Raw genomic sequence first — 22,338 nt, forward strand, 5'->3', positions numbered from 1 at the left:
TTAGGGGTTAGGGCTAATTTTTTTATTTGAAGGGTTAGGGTTAGTTTGTATTTTTTAGGGGTTAGGGTTTAGTTCTTATTTGTTAGGTTAGGGCTAAGTTTTTCTTATTTTAGGGTTAGGGTTAATTTTTTTATGTGAAGGGTTAGGGTTAGTTCTTATTTTTTAGGGGTTAGAGGTTAGTTCTTATTTGTTAGGGGTGAGGGCTAAGTTTTTTTTATTGTAGGGTTAAGGTTAATTTTTTTTATTTTAGGGGTTAGGGTTAGTTCTTATTTGTTAGGGGTTAGGGCAAAGTGTTTCTTATTTTATGGTTAGGGTTAATTTTTTTATTTTAGGGGTTAGGGTTAGTTCTTATTTTTTTAGTTGTTAGGGGTTAGTTCTTATTTGTTAGTGGTTAGGGCTAAGTTTTTTTATTTTAGGGTTAGGGTTAATTTTTTTATTGTAGAGGTTAGGGTTAGTTCTTATTTTTTAGGGGTTAGGGGTTAGTTCTTATTTTTTAGGGGTTAGGGGTTATTTCTTATTTGTAAGGGGTTAGGGCTAAGTTTTTCTTATTTTAGGGTTAGGGTTATTTTTTTTATGTGAAGGGTTAGGGTTAGTTCTTATTTTTTTAGGGGTTAGGGGTTAGTTCTTATTTGTTAGGGGTTAGGGGTTATTTCTTATTTGTTAGGGGTTAGGGTTTATTTCTTATTTGTTAGGGGTCAGGGCTAAGTTTTTCTTATTTTAGGGTGAGGGTTAATTTTTTTATGTGAAGGGTTAGGGTTAGTTCTTATTTTTTACGGGTTAGGGGTTAGTTCTTATTTGTTAGGGGTTAGGGTTAGTTCTTACTTTTTACGGGTTAGGGGTTAGTTCTTATTTGTTAGGGGTTAAGGTTTAGTTCTTATTTTTTTAGGGTAATAAAATTACATTTAGAAGTTGAAATAAAATTACTTTTTTTTGAATGTGTACTTCTAATGGAATAAAATTACATTTAGAAGTTGAAATAAATGGAGTAGATCAATCGAGGTTGAGTGACATTGGTGGTGATCGTTAGTTAGCAACGTTAGTTATTTTTATTTTAAGCGTTAGGGTTTAGTTTTTATAATTTATGGGTTAGGGTTAAGTTCTTATATTTTAGGGGTTATGGTTAGGTTTTTTATTTGAAGGGTAAGGGTTTAGTTCTTATTTTTTAGGGTTAGGCTTAGTTTTTTTATTTTAGGGTTAGGGTTTAGTTCTCAACATTTTAGGGGTTAGGGTTAGTTGTTTTATTTTAAGGGGTAGGGTTTAGATTTTTATTTTAAGGGTTAGGGGTTAGTTTTTATGTTTTATGGGTTAGGGTTTAGTTCACATTGATGTTCATCGTTACTTAGAAACATTAGTTTTTTCCTTTTGGTTACCTTAGTTATTTGGTTTAGGGTTCATTGATTATTATAGTTTGATACGCGACATAAATTGTATCCATAAGTAAGCCTTAATAAACTAAATATCATACATTACGTGTGAAATTCAAATGACAAATATACAACAAAGCCTTAATAAACGGAGACATGCAAACCATTCATTTTGGTGTCCGTGATGCCGTGAGGATGTGCCACATGGTTGATCCCATCTTCGTGCTTGGCGATCAGGATTTCTTCTGCCTCGATGCCTCCCCGCTTCTTCTTTGTCAGCCTCCGCAGAAAATGCGTGACGCAAATCAACACCGAATAAGTCACCCGTATTAGGTATTTGTCCCGGTACATTCCATTGTGTTCCTAACGGGGCATTAGGTGTTGGAATTGGGCCATGATATTGCTGTGAAGGGGTCATTGTGGGCCATGAAAAATGAGCTTGTGTTTTCGCAACACCACCGAACGATTGCTGGCTTGCAGAAGTATCAATGTGATGACCCTGAAAAGGATACTGATACATCTGTGTCGGATACTCAACAAATGTTTGTGGCGTGTAATACATTCCATGGCCACACTCCGCCATTTGTTGGGAATATTCTTCCGCTTCAACAGTGTCCCTTCGTCTGTCTATGCCCTGAGTTTCAACACTTGACTGAAGTATGTGAAACTGTTGTGCGGGAAATTGACGCTCTGATGCGGGACCATGTGACACTGGCTCAATGACTCTCTCTTGCTCTTCGGATAAAATTGTAATTTTTTCCACATAAGGCACGAGATCATCAACTGTCCATGTATTCCTCCCTTGAGGAGACACCATGTATTGTAATGTCTCCGCAACTTCGGCCTGCAATTATAAGGGTCAGAAAATTAATGGCCATCATTAAAAAAAAAGTTCAAGTTAAATATTCAAAAAAAATTAAAAAATACCAATGTAGCCGTCTTTGCATTTTGTGGGTCAACAAACATCTTTGTCTTTCACCTATACCAGGCCATGTAGTCCGAGTTAAAGCTCAATAGGCCTTCTTGTCGGGGATAAGCGTCGACCCTAAATGCATGACGATTATTCCACTGATGAATCATTGGGGCGAACAATTGCCCCCAATTTTCGTCATGTTTCCCTTTTAATGTTATGCCATGAATGTTTAAGGGTTGTGAAGGAGACTCTGGAACTGGTTGCTGCATCCCAAATTGTCTCAACACTCTGTCCGGTTGGTGCCACTCAATAACTTGGAAACAAATTAGTGGCACCACCGCGTACCACACGAGACTTCCGACTAAACAAACGGGAGGCAATAATGATATAACGGTTAATGGGTAAGGCTCCCACACAAACTGCATATAACAACATAGTTGTGAACAATGTAGTAAAAAAAGACATAATTTTTTATTTTACAAATACAATAGCATGGTTCTTACCTCATGACGTTTCATAATATCCAACTTGCGACGAAAAACTTTCACATCATCATTGCCGATATGTTGGTTTCCACGTCACAGCCACCTACAAAGAATAAAATTTAATATACCCTAAAACCATTTATTCTATTGAAATGAAAGACGCTGTTAAAAAGGACTGACCTGTGCCCCAGTGGTGTATTTTCTACTTGGGAAGGAGTCCTCTCTGGAGCCAAGGTTGGACATCGTTCCCATGCCCACAATTGTAGTAAGATGCACATACCTCCGATTGATTTAGTTCTATAATCGGTGGCACTGCACATCTCTCTGTATAGAAAACCAAGTACGGCTGCTCCCCATGCATATCTGCCACATTCTTCAAAGTTACGTAAAAATTGAAGGTACCTTAGCGAAACTCTGTTATTGGTTTTGTCAACGAATAAGACACCTCCAATGAATCTCAGTATCCATGCACGAGCAAACCCTCGTACTTGTTCTTCGTCGTCGTCATTATTTATTTGTACAAAATGGTGAGCCAGCCAACTTAATTTAACCACACTACCTTTAATTTCATCTTCTTGTGGTCTGACTCCCAATAATTCCTCACATAAATCAGCCCAATCAAGATTTTTTGGACCGATTAATGGTAAACCATCCACACTTATACCTAACAATATAGAGACGTCTTGTAGAGTAATAGTACACTCTCTGCATCTCATGTGAAACATATGTGTTTCCGGCCTCCATCTTTCTATCAGAGCACTAATTAATGAGACATTTATTTTTAAGTATCCCATCTTGATAATCCAGCCGAAACCAGATTGTTGAAGAAAAGGAAAAATTTGCTCTGGAATTTGTTCTTCCCCTTGATACGTGGGGACAGCTCGTCTGATATGTAATTTCCTTTCTTCTTCCTCATTCCAAACATGTTCTGAAACATGCTTAGGTTGCATCCATAATACATCAGTATCAATGGGGCCAGACTTAATGTTAATATGTGATGAAGATGATGATGAAGATGTCATTGCTACTGCAAAATAAAATTTAATACATGTGAAGAAAACTTTAATTTATTAGTAAACTTTAAATATATAACAATAAATTTGTAAAAAATCAAACTGGCCAATTTTTAATATATTCAATACATAAATTAAAATACATGTGAAGAAAACTTTAATTTATTAGAAATTTTTTTTTCTATAATTAACAAATAAATAATTGAATAAAATATGGACTAACAAATTATTTATAATACAAACAAATATTGAAATGCAAAAAATCATTTCAACAATATATATACAAAAATAATAATAATGTACAATGTATCATATATTTAATCACGTAAATTTTCTAAAACAAATAATATTAACCTACAAATTAAAACTAACAAATAATATATATAGCATTCTAACTAAAAATAATTAACTCAAATAATATTAAATTATCAACTCATTTATTTAAAATACAAAATTATAATACTAAAAAGATAAATTTACGTGTGTCAAGTGTCTAATATTACAATTATTTATTTAAGTGTCAAATATTTAATATTACAAAAACTAAAAATTTACGTGTGTCTAAAATCTATAAATATATACCTAAAGCTAATATTAACTTGTGCCTAATACTAAAAAATATAATATTACGTGTGTCATCCTAAAGTATCATGCATGTATATATATTTATTAGGCTAAACTATCATCCGTCTAAATATATACCTAATACTACAAAAGCTAATATCACATATATAAAATTTAGGAATATATACAACAACTAAATATATATACACGTAATATTTTTATACTAACTAAACAAATATATAATATTTTTTTCAATTATACTTACTCATACAATTTTTTTGACTAGAGATTAAGTTATAAAATAATTTCTTATTTAAAACTCATAAGAATAATTAGTTTGTCAACCCCCCTACAAAAGTACATCATATATTTTAATTCTACGAATAATTAAGAATACAATTAATTTAGATTCTATAGAACATATGTAGAATACAAATAAAATAAATTTAGAAAAATAATTGAAACAAGTTGATAAGAAAGAATAATTATTTTAGAAAACTTTATATTTGTTGAGTTAGAATATATTTTATTTTACAGATATTTCTAGAATTCATAATAAAATCCCCATTCTTTGATAAAAAAAAAATTAATAATAATATTCTATGCTGTAATTACTACTAATACTAAAATATTATATACAATAACCAAATATTATTTTCAACCAAATATATACAATAACCAAATAATATCTAACAATATATACAATAACTAAATAAAATTTTAATTCTAACTAACCAAATAATATTTTCATACTAACTAACGTAACCAAATAATATTTTCATACTAACTAACCTAACATTGGAATATCTATTAATACGTAAAAAATAACAACACAATAGCTACTCATACTAACTAATTTAAACTTAGAACTTTCGTTAATAATAACTAACCTACTATTTACATACTAACTAACTTAGAATATTTGTTAATACTAATACTAACTAACTTAAACTTATAATATATATTAACATATTTACTTTGAAAATACTTACCAGGAATTTATGTCCAAGATAAGGGTAAGGGCACTTGAAGGATGAAAGCACAGCAACAAGCACTAAATTTGAAAGAAATTTGAACCACGAGCACAGCACAGCAAGCACAACATAAGCACAATAAGCTCTCACGCTCAAGAAGAAAGAAAGAGAAAGAAAACTCAGTAAGGTAAGGAGAAATGTAAGCGTAAAGAATGAAGTTCAACCATTTTTTTTTTATAGTTGAAAACTTGAACCCCAATGTTCAAGATTTTTTAACGTTCACATGCTATACTAGGCTTTTCAGAAACTGGAAACCCTAAACACTGCAAGCTTGAGCCTAGCTATCTTCTAAACACTGCAGCCTTCACGTGAGCCAAGCCTATCCCGCCAGCTCCAATGCCGCAACCTGAACCTATCCCGCCAGCTCCAATGGCGGGACTGCCCACGTAGGCATGTCCTGCCAGGAGGAATGGCGGTATGCACTGAGGCCACTTTTCTCGCTCCTACTCAGCCCTATCCCGCCAGTACGAATGGCGGTTTAGGTTGAGTCACCCCCTGTCCCGCAAATGCTAATAGCGGCATTCCCTGTCCCGCCATTGCCTCTGGCAGTTCCAAGCTTCACGCCATTGTTAATGGCGACACCCACTTACAGAAGAGACCCCCCTTGGAATTTCTTTTAAAAGAGACCCTGTTACGTAAAATGTTTTTAAAAGAAGCCCCCTTGTGTAAATTTGCCACATAGACGTTGTGCCATTCACATATGGATGTGGCAAACACAATGATCAACCTATCTTGAGGTATCAAGTTGAAGTGATGGTTAAAGACAAAGACGAAGATACAAAATTTTTGCTCTGGGACCGTGAATGTGCAGAGTTGATTGGTCAATCTGCGGATGAAATTAACAGGCTAAAAATGGAAGTATGTAAATTTACAATCAGATTTTGTTTATTTGCTATCCAAAATCATTGTGGATATTAACTCATTGAATTTTTTGTTGGACAAGGGTGGTGATGTTGATTTAGACGCTTCTCCTCAGGCCCTTGATAGGCTGCTAGGTTGTGTTCTTGCATTTAAAGGGAAGGTTCAGCCAAAGTTCGACAATGATGTTGTTCTTAAATATTCAAATGAGTTAGATTTGATCAATGTTGTGCTGGATATGCTAGCTGATACTAAGGTACTATTTTGCCACCTGTGTTTTAGTTGTTGTCATAATAGCAATATATTCAATATGTTTGGTTAGTCTCAACTTATATATCATGCAACCATTTTCCAAGATGGATAGTCTAGTGGTTGAATGTAGGGATCCTACACAAGCTGAATCTGTAAGCTAAGATTGTTCTTGTGTCTTTTGGTCTGATGTATTTTGGTATCATCTTAGGAAAAATAGAAATTTGGCTCATTTCAAGTTTGCATTCAGCTTATTAAACCATATATTTTTTATGCAGCAATTTGTGTCAGTGACAGCAGACCATGACCCACTTCTGAGGGTTCCATTAACACCCACAAAGTGCCTATCAGCTGATGAACTGGATGATGAAGCAAGAAGTTGTGAGATTTCACCCGCGCAAGTTTCCTCTAACAAACTAGCAAGACCTTCTGCAACTGAATGAATTTTCCTGCTTTCAAGTTATCTTTGACGTTTTGAAATCATGCTATTACCAAGTTGTGATGTTCGCCAAACATTTTACTATTTTGTTGTTGTCTCTCTGTATAACTTTTCAAAAACATTGTTTTATGTTATATGTTCCTAAGGTGGATGAAGAAGATTTCTTTTTTGGTTTGGCTTATTTTGTTTGTTAATATTGTCGGATCTCCATTATATTTGCCATCTGTCTTCCTATTTTCATCAAATCCCTCGTGGATATACACAACTAAAGTAAAGTGATTAATTAAAGTGGCTTTTTTTGGGAAGGAATTTGACCTTGTGGTTGTTAGGATTCATAGTGATTTTCTAACATGTTATATATGGTTTTATTTTTTATCAGTTCCGAAGCTAATTGCAAAATCATGTGAAACATCCTCCTCATTATGACCATGATTCAAGTTAATTGGCAGAATTGTGTCATTGGATTGGATCACTGCATTACCTTTTAAACTGTGGATGTTCTAACGTAAATAGTCTTGATGCACCATTTCAGGAATAGCACATGATGCGATAAAACCAGCATTTGTCTAATCTTTTATTCTACATCCTCTGAAGACAAAAAAAAGATCCATCAAAATGAATAATATATGTTATATAGGTGATTAAAAAACAATTCACAGACTAGATTAATGAGCTACTGGTGCACACACAACATCTTTCATATTAATTACCCTTCCGATCAGTCTCAGGCACCAATGGCTCTACATGTAGGTGTCATGATTCCTGTATGTGTGGCCCATTTTCCCAGCCGTTAATCTTGAATTATAGTCTTAGGGCTTCAATTTATACCATCTTCTTCCTAATTTATAACTTTGTCAAGTCGATAATTGTCATTCACACCATGCAAAAGCACCAACTCACTAGAGGCCTAATTTAGCAAAGGACAGAATGAAGAGCAAATGTATCATAGATAACAGACAACTATGCACTCTACTTCACAGTGTAGGAATTATCATACTAAAAAACTATATAAAACATTTTCCATGCAAAATATATTTTTCCTGATTAATTGATTCTATTTTACTTTTATTTGTCTCTATCTACAAGTAATTACATCTAAATCATTCGCGACCATATGCATTGACATATTTTTTTTTATCTATGTTTTCAATTCTTAATCAAACACGCAAACCCAGAAGGAACCAAAAAACTCATGAACTTTCTTAATTTTAACCAACGCTAATTAGTTTAGCATTTTTACACTAACATCCAATTTCCATTACTGCGTTTAATCAAAAGAAAAGTTAGAATCAATTGCATGTCACACTTATTTTTTTAACATTGACATGCATATATGTATAGATAAAGAATCATCTAATTTGGTTAAAAAGTTTTGCCTCATACCAAAAAATTTACCTTTTGAAATTATATATTTATGATATATATAATTACTTTGTTAACATCTGTCATATTAAATAGATGCTGATTTTTTTTTGCTCATACATTTGTTTCCCTGCATTTTTATAAATATCAATATTGGTTGTGACATTCAATAAAAAAAAAAAAAACACTTTGGCTGTCTGCACCACCACAGATACATTCACAATGATTCAGATGACTCTCCATGTCCAATCTTGCCATGCTGCATTCAATGCTCGAGAATTCTCAAACCCCTTTGTATTCCGCGACTTACACATTTTCACCAACCACTGTGTCACTTCAAAATTTATTTTCCACAGAGCACTTCTTCAGCAGATATGCACTCTTCATTCCTTTGAGAAAAAACACTGAAACGGCTAGGAGGATGGCTTCAGAGTTATCGACTGACTCAACGGAGACAAGCACCAGTTCTAATTCATCATCAGCTACAAGCAAGGTCAATGTAAAAGCAATAACCCGCTTACTTTCTCAAATTACTTTGAACATTATAATCCCAGTTTAAAACCTCTGCACTACTTTTGTCAGTTCATACCTACGTTTTCTTTGTCTGTTGCTATTCTGTTCTAGCTATCAAACTAAGGCTTCTTCCTTCCTTGTTTTGTTAATTTTTTACCAGCAGACAATAAATACCCAATTTTCTTTGTTATTTGCTCTGTTTATTGATATTAAATTGCAATATAGTACTACATATTGGTTCTAATTTGCAATATACGACTGATAGATAACAATTAAATATAATATTCTCTTGGTAGGATTGTTATTTGCTCTGTTTTTTTCATGACTTTAAGTGTCTTATCATGTTATAAATCCTTTTTTTAGACTTATTCTTCACCTCAATTGTTTCTAGATAGCGAATTATGCTGCTTAACTTCAAAATTTGGACCTATATTGATCTCTCATATTCAACAATAGTTGAACATTGTAATTCTAGGGCAAACCAGAAAATAGTCATAGTCCTATTCTATTTTATCATATGAGAAATCTAACATGTAACCAAATCAAAAAACAGACATAGTCCAGCAAATTTTAACTTTGGTTACTTTCTAACAAACCAAAACAATCCCAAAACTTGGCTATAGCTTTTCTATTATGATTGTTAATCTGCATTCTACTCGAAAGATACTTTATGTCAGCAGCCTATTTTCATCTCAATGTTTAATTCCAAAATAGACTTTATATAACCTGTTAAGTTAGGCATGAGTATCACCCTGAAAATTTGATCCAAAAGATTATAAGCACATTTACAGCAGTAAAAATACTACACAACTTTTATATTTGTTAAGTTTATAAGTATTTCATTTTAGTCATTCCATGATACATTCATTAATTTTATTATGTTGTTGTCATTCTCCAGATATTTTAAATTTTCCTCTTTCAATACCATACTTGATTTTAATTTTTTCATTTTCTCTCACTGCAGATTCAATATCCAATTAACACAACCATTAATCATGTAGTTCACAGCAGTATTCCATAATGATAGGGTAATGTTATATGCCAACTGTTTTTATTCTTCATGTAGTTTCATATTCTTTTTCTTGCTATGATTTTTTGCTGGACATGATAGAAGTGCCCTCTTTTTTCCACCGACAATGGGCACCAAAATACCTTGAGTTTATGAACTTCAGATATGATGGAACAACATACCAAATCAGGCTAAGACAACATTGGGCAAAAGTCTACTTTGCAAAAGGGCTGAACGAATTCAGAAAAGATTTATCAATTTTTGAATCTGTGATCATTAAATTCTTGGCATGCAACAACAAATCCAAGTTTGATCTTTATTTCATTCCCTCACTGGAGTGTCAGAGCTACGGAAGACCACAACTGATGTCAAGACAGCATATGTGGACACTTGAAATCACACAATCAATGCTTGGTGCACCAGGACCACTAGTAACAATGAAAATCTCTTTAATGTTGCTTACAAATTCGTGCTTATATATCACACTATTTTTTTCCATGCAGAGACTCCCCAACTGTGCCATCACACATGTAAATGCCTACAGTCAACACATGACCATTCTCAGAAGATTTGGACCTCCATTACAGTGGAATGTCGTGGTGGTTGACAGTGGGGTTGGACACAAATATGTTGTACAACTATGGTATCAATTCCTCACAGATAATGATTTCTCCCACGGTGATGAAATCTCCTTCTATTACAGGAGCATTGGCAAAATATGGGAAATTGTCATCCGCCAGAAAAAGAATTAAGACTATTAGATTTTTCTATCTTTTTGTCTTTTATGAACATTTTGTCAACTACATGGTCTCTTTCTTATTTACTTATTTGACTTTGAACATTGAATATATTATAAATGTTTAATCTATTTTATTTTACACATTAGCTTTAATTTTATTTCTGTTTTGCAATATGAAAAAGTATAGATCCCAAAAAAAATTGCAAACTAGGGGAATAGAACTGATCCCCGATAAGAAAATCATGTGCTACATCCTCTTCATCATTGTACAACATGATGCAACTTAACATAACTGTTACATGAGTTCACATTCTACAATGAAAAATAGACTTTTTATTAACTTTGTAATTAACTACAAGTTATTCTAATCAGTGGAATAGACGCATATATTACATGTAAGAAAATTACTATTTAAGCATATCCTTATAAGTCTTATACACCTAAGCCAGTTTTGATTTAATCAATATTCTCTCAGATGAAACTAAATAATAAAATTTAACTCGATTGTGAAACGATCCGTGCTTAAGCATTTTCTATCCAAACACTGCTTTTGCTCTTCCTTTTTTAAAGCTAAAGAAAAGAAGCAAAGGGAAAGAGAAGAGGATATAGGATGTTGTAACACTGTTACGTCTAAGCAAATTAACATTACAACAGATAACACTCCTCACACACACACACACACACACTCTCTCTGTTACCACCTGCTACTTCATATTCAGCATAATTCTATGATATTGTTGTTAAATATACACTTAACTAAAATATGTTTTTTACCAAATTTCCACAGCTGTCAATCCTTGACTATAGTTTTAGTTCCTCACATTGCTAAATTCCAGATTTTATATTTATCATCTCTTACTTCATGTCAATAGACATTTCTTTATTAAATTACTAAGTCTATTATATATACAAGTCTAATTTACCGAATCCACTATAGTGCTTCATATAAAAATTTGAGCATTAAATTTTGTCTTGACCTGTCTATTCCATCTTTTATTCAAGGTTCAATTGTAAATGCTCACCTTTATACGTGGAAATCAATCAACTGGCTATCTATACATTAAGAACCTACTCTTCTATATACAAGATCTTTCATTTTAGATTTTTGATGAATCCCAGACGCCATATTTTCGCATTCAACTGTCATCATTGTTATATGGCCCGTTTTCCAAGCTATTCAAATTGAGCTACAATTTTGTCCCTGATTTCCCATTTGTATCATCTTCAACATTTGTTTGATGTGCTAGAGATTTAAAGTAATATTCGCCTACAACATTATTTTTCGAACTATTAATATTGAAGTTCAGCTTTTTCTCAAATTTCTAATTTCTTTCATCTCCCAAATTTTTTCCATGAGCTACAGATTTTAATCAATATTCTCTAACAACATTTAATAAATATATGCAGCTTAATTTATAACCCAACCAGCTTCATCAATACCAATCTTCAACATGCAGAACGACGGACATGCAAACCCATCTAATTCACTAAAAGCCAAGATCAAGAGGAAACATATCATGCAAGAAAAAAAAAATCGTTAGCCTGGGCCATCTCTGCACACAACTATAGACACTACTTTGCAGTATACAAAATATGATGGTAAGAAATTATACATACTATGTTAACAAAAATTATATTACCTCAGTCAATTTAACTTTGATTTGTATGTATTTTTAAGTGTTACCCACTGATTCATTAGAAGATGTAAATTATGAATCCACACAAGGTATCGTGAAAAGAAACGCTTAGTCCATCTTTTGTTCGAGCTTTAAATATGAGAAGGATATCTTACTAAAAATTTTACAGGATCTGATTCTAATATTTTGTCGGATAATGAAAATTGTCAATCCAAAGCTAATGAACCTCAAATCAACGCTGAAGGTAATAATTATAGTCCTGAGTTAAGGTTAATCATAGCAATTCATATCCTGGTAAATTAATTTTCACAATTGCTACCATCATGTGAGACTATGTTATTAAACAATTTCAGGTTATTCTGACTTTGGTGACTAACTCATGCAATGTAGACATTGTAATGCAAAAATGTGGTATAGTGAAAGAATTTGAAAACATAAAAATCGTGCAAGCCCAAGCTTCAGTTTATGTTGTGGAGATGGAAAAGTTGAACTTCCATTATTACAAAATCCACCAAGAGATCTCCAACAACTTCTCTTTGATGATAATACATCTGATAGTAAAAATTCTTAGCATAATATATGAACATATAACATGATGTTTGCCTTTACTTTTGTTGGTATTATGCTAGACAAATCAATTAATCAGTCGAGATGACCTCCCACAGTTAGAATTCAGGGCCAACCATGCCATCAGATAGGCAGTCTATTACCAATTCCTGGAAAAGAACCAAAATTTGCACAATTATATATTTTTGATACAAAAAATGAAGTTCAAAATAGAATTAATACCATGAGGTGGTAGTTCTTTTCTCTCTTTTATTATAAAAAATACTCATTCAAAAAGCATTTTCTATTAGAATGATAGATCTATTTTAATATTCATTTTTCCAGCCAACATAATGGAATTCAGAGGCACATTGTTTCAACTTTAAGTCAAATGTTGGACCAACACAATGCCCATGCAAAAAGTTTTAGGATGACTAGAGATAGATTGGTAGATAGTCAAGTAGATAATGTCAGATTAAAATTGATAGCAGCTCGTGAAACAGATGATCGTGTATACAATCTACCAAATGTTGTTGAAGTTGCTGCTCTTATAGTTGGTGATTTTGATGGAAACTCAAGAAGGGCTATTATTGTTGAAACTCAAAATGGAGAATTACAGAGAATAGATGAATTGCACTCTAGCTATCTAGGACTGCAGTACCTTCTACTCTTCCCTTATGGTGAAGATGGGTATAGACCAGACATACTTCACCGTTCTACATCTGCCACCAAAAAAGGAAGAGAAATCGTCTAACAATGAGAAAGTGGTTTGCTTACAGACTTCAGTCCAAGTCAAACGAAGCATAAACTTTGTTGCATTCTAGAAAAATATTCCAACAATTCATTGTTGAAGCATATACCATGGTTGAGTCTGAAAGACTTAGCTACATCAGACACAACCAAAAGAAACTTAGAGTTGACAAATATTCCAGCTTACAAGGATCATTGGATGTTGGGACCAGCAAAGGCTTATCTAAAGGAAAAAGAGTAATTTTACCTTCAATATTTGTTGGGAGTCCACGCTACATGGATCAACTGTATTTTGATGGTATGACAATATACAACCCTGTTGGTTTTCCAAATCTTTTTATCACTTTAACATGTAATCCAAATTGGCCTGAAATTCGTAGAGTACTTGCACCTTTGAATCTGTAACCAACAGATAGACCATATATTATCTCACGCATTTTTAGATTAAAGTATGAATAGATACTTTCTGACCTAACAAAAAATCACCTGCTTGGAAAAGTAGTTGCGTGTAAGTTTGCTATTATTCTGCTCCTTAAACTTACATATTTGTTTATTTTTTCCCATTTTTGCTTTTAATATAATATCAAAGTTCAATATTTTTATATTATTGTTACACAATTAATATTATAATCTAACAATTGCAGTTATGCATACAACTGAATTTCAAAAGCGAGGACTTCCTCACGTCCACCTATTGCTATTTTTACACCCAGATAATCAATACCCATCTTCAGATGAAATTGACCAGATAATATCAGTAGAAATACCTTCACATGAAGATGACCCAGAACTCTATATAATGGTGCAAAATCACATGGTACATGGCCCATGTGGAATTCTACAATCTCATTCTCCATGTATGAAAGAAGGCAAGTGCAGCCATTTTTATCCTAAAATATTTCAGCCTCATACTATTTTAGATTCAAATGGTTATCCAGTCTATCATAGAAAAAATAATGGTCAAACAATTTCAAAGAATGGTGTCATCATTGATAATAGATACATAGTACCTTACAATCCAAAATTACTCAGAAAATACCAAGCACATATAAATATTGAATGGTGTAATCAAAGTACTTCCATCAAATATTTATTCAAATACATAAACAAAGGTTATGACAAAATTACTACAGTTATGGTTTATGATGGCAATGATGAAGTTTAGAATGCTAGCACTCAAACTAACGAGATTAAACAATATCTAGATTGCAGGTAAAATTGATTTAACATACATAATTCATATCTTCACTATTTGTTTTCTTAACCAATCTTTATTGCAGATACATTTCTCCCTATGAAGCTACTTGGAGAATCTTTGCTTTTCCAATACATGCTAGAAAGCCTGCTGTCGAGAGATTAAATTTCCATCTTCCAGGCCAACGCAATGTTTTTTATGAAGATGATGATGATATAGATGATATCCTATCAAAGCCAAGCATTTCAGATTCAAAATTCTTAGCTTGGATGAATAACAATAAATGTTTTCCAGAAGGCCGAAATTTGACTTATTGACAATTTGTTTCAAAGTTCACCTTAAATCAAAAAATCAGATCATGGCAGCTCAAAAAAAAAGGACATACGATTGGAAGGCTAATATGGGTACCACCAACCACAGGAGAATTATTTTATTTAAGAATGATGCTCACTACATCCAAAGGACCTACTTCATTTGAGGATATTAGAACAGTTGCAAATGTTCTATATCCTACATATAGAGAAGCATGTTTTGCAATAGATTTTCTACAAGATGACAGAGAATTTGTTGAAGCAATCAAAGAAGCTAAAGATTGGGGAACAACTAATTATTTGAGAAAACTATTTGTGATAATGCTATTAACAGGTAGCATTACCAAACCTGAAGAACTTTGAAACCAAACTTGGCATTGGTTAGCTGACGACATTGCATACCATTATACAAAATCAACAGCAAACACAGGTTAGTTTTGATCCATTAGTATCTTGAATACAATCACACATAAACATTCTTTAACCATTTGGCTTCTCATTTGTTAGAATTAGACATTACTGATGAACATCTAAAAAATTTGACATTGGTGGAAATTGAAAAATTATTGCATGCAAATCAAAAATCACTTAAAGACTATCCTCCAGTGCCATGTCCTGAGCATCCAAATTCTACACCCTCCCTAGACAATAGCTTGATATTATCATAGCTCAATTACAACAAGGATGAGACTAGATCAGAATTCGAACATCTTTTTACATCCATGACAGGTCATCTAGCTATTCATATATTATAAATTGTATTTCTAAAAGCATTCATATATAAAATATAATTGCCACCTATATCTTTCAATTTATAATTTAATTATTCTTCATTTACATCTAACATTAAATTGTTACTGATCCTAGATGAACAAAAAGGAATTTATAATAGAATTATGCAAGCTGTCAACAACAATGAAGGTGACATGTTTTTCCTATATGGATATGGAGGTACAGGAAAAATATACATATGGAGAACATTGGCAACTTCATTAAAAGCAAACAACCAAATTGTCATTATGGTTGCGTCTAGCGGCATAGCTTCTCTCTTGCTGTCAGGAGGCAGGACTGCCCATTCTAAATTTAAGATACCTGTACCAATCTTTAAAGACTCGACATGCAACATACATCAAGGAAGTCAGTTAGCAGACTTGCTAAACCAAACAAGTTTGATTATTTGGGATGAAGCACCCATGGCTCACAAATTTTGTTTTGAAGCACTTAATCAAAGTTTAACAGATATTATTCAACAAAAAAACAATTCCAATCAAATATTTGGAGGTAAAGTCATCGTGTTTGGTGAAGATTTTCGACAAATACTGCTAGTCATTCCAAGGGGAAGCCGCTCATACATTATAAATGCAAAAATTAATTCATCATATCTATGGTCTTGCTGTGAAGTATTAAGGCTGACAAAAAACATGCGTTTAAAAGCCAATCTGCAATCAATTGATGACCAAGAAACTACTACATTTGCAAAGTGGATTCTAGACATTGGAGATGGAATTATTGGCCATGAAAATGATGGATATGCTACGGTTGAAATTCCCAATGACCTATTAATAACTGAATATGATAATCCAATTGATGCTATCATCAAATCAACATTCCCATATTTATTCCAGCACCACAATAATCCTGAATTCTTCAAATGCAGGGCAATATTAGCTTCAACCAACGAAACAGTGGAAGAAGTCAATGCTTATATACTATCTTTGATTCCAGGTATTCAAGAATATCTTATCCAATCAACACTACTTCTTTAAAGCTATGCCTGCTCAATTAAAAAACTTACAAAACTACAATATATTTAATATTCGTATTGTTTGGATCCTAATTCAAATAAATATGATAGGTCAATGTTGGATCAAGTGGCCTCAGAATAATTAAGAAGGGGAGGTTGAATTAATTATGAACGTGTCTTGACTAATTAAAAATTTATTCTTCTTAATGTTACTACATTCAATTAGGCTTTACTACTAAGTTATGAGAAAGTAAAGAACAAAAAAATAACTTAGACAAAAGTAAAGCGGAAATAAAAAGTACACAGCGGAAAGATAAAGAGTGTAGGGAAAAAGAAGACAAACACAACATTTATACTGGTTCGGCTACAACCCGTTCCTACGTCCAGTTCCCAAGCAACCATCGGTTCTTGAGATTTCCAATAATCTTGTAAAATCCTTTACAAGCAAAGATCCACAAGGGATGTACCCTCCCTTGCTCTCTTTGGACAGCCAAGTGGATGTACCCTCCACTTGAACTGATCCACAAGAGATGTACCCTCTCTTGTTCTCAGTATTACAACCCAAGTAGATGTACACTCTACTTGTACCACAAAGGATGTACCCTCCAATATGTTAAGACAAAGAATTCTTAGGCGGTTAGTCCCTTGAATCTTTGTAAGGGGAAACAAAAGATATCTCAGGCGATTAGTCCTTTGAAATCTTTTGTTTAAAGGGAAGAGCAAGAATCAAAAAAATTCTCAGGCGGTTAGTCCTTTGAATCTTTTGGCAAAAGGGAGAAGGAAGAATCAAAAGAATTCTCAGGCGGTTAGTCCTTTGAATACTTCTGGCAAGAGAGAAGGAAGAATCAAAAGAATTCTCAGGCAGTTAGTCCTTTGAATCTTTTGGTAAGAAGAAGAGGGAATGAAGAAAAAGAATAGCACAAGTTTTGGCCAATGAAATTTTCTTGAATAAAGAAAGTATTGAAAAAAACTCTTAGAAGAATGCTTTGAATGAATGAAAGAAATCTGAAAGTTCTTTTTTTAAAATTCGTGCCATGGTCACATATTTATAGTCATTTGATGACTTAAGTTAAAAGTTTATGACTCTTGGCAATTTCTTCAAAACTAATCACTTTTTAAAAGTTGTGACTCTTTTGAAAACTAGTCACTTTAAAAGTTGTGACTCTTTTGAAAACTAGTCACTTTAAAGGTTGTGACTTTTGAAAAATCTTCAGAAACTAGTCACTTTAAGAATTGTGACTTTTGGTAATTTAATTTTCAAAATAAGTCACTGGTAATCGATTATCATCATAGTGTAATGGATTACACATCAATAGATGTGACTCTTCATGTTTAAATTTAAAAATCAAAACATTTAGAAACAATGGTAATCAATTACAAGTATTGTGTAATCGATTACACAAGTTTGAAATGATTTGGAAAAGTTTTGTCACAAGTTGTGACTCTTGAAATTTGAAATCTAACATTTTAAAACATTGGTAATCGATTACATATTTGTAAATCAGTTTGAAAGAAAAAAAATGTTGGCTACTGGTAATCGATTACTGCCTTCTGGTAATCGATTACCAGAGAGTAAAACTCTTGGTAAAAGATTTTTCTTTGAAAAATTCTCTTGAACAAAATTGTGTTATTCAATATTTTGAAAAACTCTTTTAGTACTTATCTTAATTGAGTCTTCTCTTGATTCTTTACTTGAATCTTGATTCTTGATTGAACGACTCTTTGATTCTTGAAACTTGCTTTGATTACACAACTCTTTGATTCTTGAAACTTGCCTGACTCTTGATTCTTGACTTGAGTCTTTGGCATCATCAAAATAAACTTGGAAAGCATTGCTTCCACAGTCAACACATGGAATACCTAAGTTCTGATGTTGTAGACAAATCAGAAAGCATTGACAGTTTCCATTTCCAATCAATTACCACTGAATTTCTTAATTCGCTCACCACATCTGGTTTGGCAAGTCATTCTATCACGCTAAAAATTGGTTGTCCTATAATGCTGTTGAGAAACTTAGACCAATCACAGGGACTGTGTAATGGTACTAGATTAATAGTCACAAAGCTAGCGAAACATGTTATTGCAGCTGAAATTATTTCTGGCAAAAATCCTGGACATAATGTTTACATTCCAAGAATGTCAATGTCGCCTTCATAATCACCATGGCCTTTTAAGCTTTTAAGAAGATAATTTCCAATCATGTTATCTTATGCAATGACAATCAACAAGTCTCAGGGGCAATCACTTTCTATGGTTGGACTTTATTTGCCAAAACCTATATTTAGTCATGGACAATTATATGTTGCATTATCAAGGGTCAACTCAAGGAAAGGATTAAAAATTCTTATTCATGATAAAGACCAGAAGAGTATGACTTCAACTACAAATGTAGTTTTTAAAGAGGCCTTCAAAAACTTATAAGTTACATTTAACACCCTGCAACACACTATAATTTGCCTTCTCCTACAACTTTCATTTCCCTCTTTTAAGATTAAACTTCAAGTTCACGCCATCGCCAACATGAGCCACACATCTTCAGCAGCATCAACTGAAGTAAGTCATTCCTAATCTTCTCCTCTCAACAAAACTTTATTTCCTCTTTTTCTTCATCTCAACACTTCAACTACTAAAATTACAATGGATCTCTCACAGCAGATGAATAATCCAATCATACAACCAACATTGATCATGCAATTTATGGCTGCTTTTCACAACGATAAAGTAATATTTTACTATCCTTTAATCCCCTATACTTTTTAAAATTACAATAGTTCAGTATACATGGACTAAACTTTTTCAGTTTTTTTCCCAGACTATCATATTGATTCCATCATTCTACCATAAACAATGGGCACCAGACTATCCCCAGCATGTTGACCTGAAATATGATGGAACCATCTATAAAATACGAGCCAGGCAGCACAAAACAAGATGCTATTTGGGAGATGGACTCGAAAACTTCAAAAGAGAATTAGAAATATACGAGTCGACCATCATCAACTTCTTTGCATGCAATCATCTCTACAAGTTTGACATACACTTCACCCCTCCACTACACCGACAAACATGTGGCAGACCAAGACATCTGTGCAGAAAGCATATCTGGAGTGTTAAAATTACACGGGCCATGGCCGCTGCTCCTCATCCCCTGGTAAGTTAACATTACTTACATTAACATAAATTCATGGAAATCCAATTTTAATATTAATTATACTTTTCTTTTATCTGCAGAAACTTCCACCATCTACAGAAATACCCCTTAATGCTTGCGGCCATCATATTAAGACGATTTGGCCTTCCATTGCAATGGCCTGTTGAAACTCTCAACCCTGGCATTGCTGCTAAAGCCATTGCTCAACCATGATATGATTTCCTTGCAGAAAGTGACTTTGATCATGGAAATGAAGTCTCCTTTTATTATAGACATTTTGACAAAGTCTAAGAAATTGTAATTAGAAGATAAAAGGATTGGGATAATAGTGACACTGATTAAACTACATTTTGTAATTTCAACAATTAGTTAATTATAAATATTAATTTTGTTCATAATTCATTTATGAATTTAATTTTAAGCCTATATTATAATTTAAAAAAGCTCGCAAAGTAACTTAACAAACAACCCGTGCATGTGCACGGGTTGCATACTAGTGTAAAAAAGAAAAGTGACCGAACTTGTAAGAAGGCATAAAACTAAAGACAATATATATTTACAAAAAAAAAAAAGTCAAAAGCCTTGAATTGAACCTGCGCCCATTTCATGTCTCGTTTTCTATGCCTAACCTAGTAGCCCAATTTTAACTAATGAGTTATTGATGCAAGAAACCCTATTTAGAACCTTCTAAACCTAAACTTGTGTCAAATTAAAGTTGACGAAAGTGGTGAAAATAAATCTTACAGGTACTCTTCGATTCTCATTTCTCGCTTTAAAAAATCAACATACTGATATATCATATCTTAAATTATTATAAATTTCCTGATATTTTGATTCTCACAAATAAAAAAATACTAATATTTAAAATCGAGATATTTATAAGTGAGCCATTTTACAACATATATAATGAAAGAACAATGGTACATTTTTTCATATGCCTCCTTCCAATTTTCTTATAAATATTATTAAACAAAAACGAAAATATTCAATTTCTTAAAAACAAAAAAAAATCATTATTTTCTTTATTTAAGAAATAGGAGGATTAGTGAAAGAATTTTACAAGAGAATTTAGAATTATTTATAACGAAAAGCCTTGTGATATCTAAGTAGGGCAAATTTCTTTCATTAAGGAAAAAACAGCACACACCAAAGATTTTTGAATATGGAAACATAACACAAAATACATTATAAAAAAACAATGAAAATACAAATTTAATGTAATTTGACACTTTTAATTTTTGAATTAATGAAGAAAAACAAAGAAAAGAAACACATCCAACATGTATTTTATGTGAGGGTAGTGTCTCACATTGGAGCATCAACAACAAAGAGTTGAGCTGCATTAAGATATAACAAACGAAGTGTTAGAAGTTTTGAGAAAGATGATCTTATTATGAAAAGGGTGTCAATATAGGTGGAGATTCAATCAATGGGAAGTTGGCTGCAGACCACCTAGGAAGCCCAGCCATTATAGGGCATTTCTTTTCACGGTAAACAATTAAGCACTAGCTCTAACAATAAGGATGATGTTTTCTATAGATGATAGCTACTATCTTAAATAAATAAGCTCTTTTTATGTTACCGTGACATTAATATGAAGTATCTATCAATTTTATTGATGATTAGATTCTGTTTGATAACTTAACTAAATAATTAAAGTAGAGTCTTTTCTTTTAATTATATTTTTTTTATTTATAAAATTCGAATATAAAATCTTGCATAAGATGGATAATCAAATCAAATTCTACTGGGGTAATGTATATGTTTCCAAAACAAGAACTTTACTTAAAAATAAAGATAAGATGTACACCCTCCATAGTTTAATAAGGGCTAAAAGAATCAACAATGTTCTGGACCAATTTGTAGATTGAAGCCTATTAGTACAAGATTGTAGCCTTAGCTCAATCATTTTGAATGCGTGACTTAACCATTGTGTTAGGTATAGCATATGATCAGTTTACGAATTACGAGTGTCTCCGGCCGGCAGAACGTGACGCAGTACGACGCATATAATTTCACAAGGACACACCTATATTGGCAGAAGCAACCACACGCATGTTAGAAGGTACATTAATCTCACTGACTTTCAGTTTTGATGTGCCTTTTATACGTGTTAGAGCAATATCAACAAAAATGAAAAGGAACAATCTAATCGAGCAGAACAAAAACTGTAACAATAATTTTTGTGATACATATTTCCGGCAATTGCACTAAAGATAGGTAATTCATGTTTGTAAATTTGGATGTTTTGGTCGACGAACGTGATGTAATGTTCTAAAGGAACAGTGTAAAATGATTCTTTAACAAAGACGTGATAGAGTCTATGGAATATATTTAAGAAATTTAAATAGATTCTATGAGATGATAATCACGAAAAACATTAATTTAGACATGTGTTGGGGAAAAAGAAAAGAAAAAGAAAACTCAAGGAACACACAAAAGCCCTTGTATTTGGGCAAAGC

At 32.8% G+C, this 22,338-nt stretch overlaps 1 pseudogene; it reads left to right on the forward strand.

Annotated features, from left to right (window-relative positions):
• The first annotated feature begins 16,402 nt into the window (after window positions 1–16,402).
• Window positions 16,403–19,146, forward strand: LOC114385940 (annotated as a pseudogene).
• The last annotated feature ends 3,192 nt before the right edge of the window (window positions 19,147–22,338 follow it).

The sequence above is a fragment of the Glycine soja genome, chromosome 15, assembly GCF_004193775.1.
Source record: "Glycine soja cultivar W05 chromosome 15, ASM419377v2, whole genome shotgun sequence".
In the NCBI taxonomy this organism is placed as follows: domain Eukaryota; kingdom Viridiplantae; phylum Streptophyta; class Magnoliopsida; order Fabales; family Fabaceae; genus Glycine; species Glycine soja.